The following is a 2,211-nucleotide window of genomic DNA, read 5'->3' as shown; positions in this document are numbered from 1 at the left end:
GTAATTAGCTTATTTTAACATTTATGTGGCTCTTTGTAATACCAATTTGTTGGAAACGCAAGGAGCCAAAACACAAATTCCACACACAAAACACACGAGCTGCTATGACTCTTCTATTGATTACACAAAACTTGATGATTACAATGAGCCCTAAGAGATATTTATATGTTTCCAACTAGCGCCGGGCCTAAAATACCTTGACATGCAACCACACACTAAATTCGTCTATCACTTAACTCCACAGGTTCGACACTAAGTTTAGTTACTCACTAGCCAAGTCTCACACTCAAGTAATTAACCTATTTTAACAGGGAGACACCTGTTCCTGTAAAAATTATTACCGAGTAGATGCTATATTGGAGTGAAGGGATCGCCAGTGTCGTTTTGCGCACATGGTGAAGTAGTTTTTCCCAGAAGAAAATGACTAGATTGTCATCACATGCATTGAGAGAGTGGGGAAATGGGGGAAGAGGGGGTACGTTTACAATGCCTTCCAAAATTTGCAATACTTTAGTCATGGATGGCCTGGGTCTTCGTCATCCTGAATGCATCATCCTGCCACTATGGTAGCCCTCTCCACTTGTTCTGCGTCTGCATCGTTCAACAATTCCTTGTCCAACGCGTCTATGGCGTTTCCTCTACTAACGTGAGTTGCAGCCCAAGCTGGAAAGAACAGTTCAAAGGATTCAGAGAACTTGTCCATGTTTCTTTGACCTACAATTATTTCAGGCAATGTTATGCCGAAGCTGTAGACGTCGGCCTTCACAGTGATCGGCAGACTTGAGAGCCACTCGAGGGCCAAGTACCCTCTTGTTGCTCTCATGGTCATCAAGACCTTACTACATTCTCTGCCCAGGAGCTTTGCCATTCCAAAAGCGGCCACCTTCGGGTAGAAATTGGAGTCCAGAAGGATGTTTTCGGGCTTGATGTCGCAGTGAATAATGTGGTCCTTGCACTTCTCATGCAGGTAAACAATTCCCCTGGCAGTTCTCACCGAGATGCTGAAGCGCGTTTTCCAGTTCAACAACTTGTGTTGTTCATCATTTCTCGAGGATTTCTTGAAAAGGAAGGACTTGAGGCAGCCATTAGGCATGTATTTGTACACCAACAGCCTTTGGGAGCCCTCTTTGCAAAACTATAGCAGCCTAACCAAATTCACATGCTGGGCAACTCCGATGGTACTCACCTCCATGTAAAATTGTTTCTCTCCTTGGCTTACACTCTCCAAGTTTTTAACTGCCACAAGAGAGCCATTCGCTAAAGTTCCTTTGAAGACGGTTCTGAAACCCCCACCTCCCAGGCGCTCAGAAAATTTCTTCGTTGCATTCTGCAGCGATTTGTAAGTGAATAAAGTTAGCTCAACGGGGACGTATTCTGTGGAATACAGAATCGATCGCTTGCAACACTAGATAAACAACAACACAAACACCAAAATAACAACCAGCCCTCCCACGACGCCACCCACCATGCTTGGGAGATTTGCCTTCTTGTTGGAATTGAAGGAGTGAGGTAGATCAGAAGTGTCTAACCTCAGAAACAGAGACATCCCATTGGAAGTATCATACAGATTTAGTAATTCGCCAAACCACATTGCACACCTCTACAAACTGCCGTTAATGTAAGTGTATGTGGTGCATGAGAAATTGTCGAGACAAGTTGCTTGGCACCGCTTTTGGCCTTTGTATTCAACCCCGTGAGACGGCACATATGTGCCACTTATTTCTACAAACCTGTCTGTGCTGCTTTGGTTTGTCGCATCACAACATCATAATGGTGTCTTCCAAACACAACCCCCTGACCACTGGAAAGATTTCCAATCTGTGCTGTCTCTTGGTACAAAGCCCAACACGCAGTTGCAAGACTGAACATTGTCATTATTGCACGATCCATAAGACCCACATATGGCATAAACCTCGCATTGAGTGACGGGCCGTTGTCATGCCCCCAAGCCGGCAATAGTCTTTCAACAACTCTTAGCGAGGTGCAGCACCACCGAACACTTTCTTTCCACCAATACTTATGTACGTGGACTACGCCTAACCACTTACTCCTACTTAGTTTGTGTTTCGCAACCAAGTATTATTAATGTTATCCTTTATACCAATGAACACCCATACACATTCATTAACATCAGCAATTATAAATGAAGAACACAATTGCACAGTATAAAGGGAGGAGCAACTCCTTGAACAATGAGTCTACCGAATAATA

At 44.1% G+C, this 2,211-nt stretch overlaps 1 pseudogene; it reads right to left on the bottom strand.

The window, feature by feature from the left end:
• Positions 1-550: 550 nt before the first annotated feature.
• On the bottom strand, positions 551-1,093 carry LOC149233739 (G-type lectin S-receptor-like serine/threonine-protein kinase SD2-2 pseudogene; annotated as a pseudogene).
• Positions 1,094-2,211: the final 1,118 nt, after the last annotated feature.

Source organism: Pinus tabuliformis, chromosome J (assembly GCF_031772625.1).
Source record: "Pinus tabuliformis cultivar Carrire ecotype Pingquan chromosome J, CPIR1, whole genome shotgun sequence".
Classification (NCBI taxonomy): Eukaryota; Viridiplantae; Streptophyta; class Pinopsida; order Pinales; family Pinaceae; genus Pinus; species Pinus tabuliformis.
Note: the sequence above shows the minus strand (reverse complement) of the source record. Positions and strands in the feature narration are given on the sequence as shown.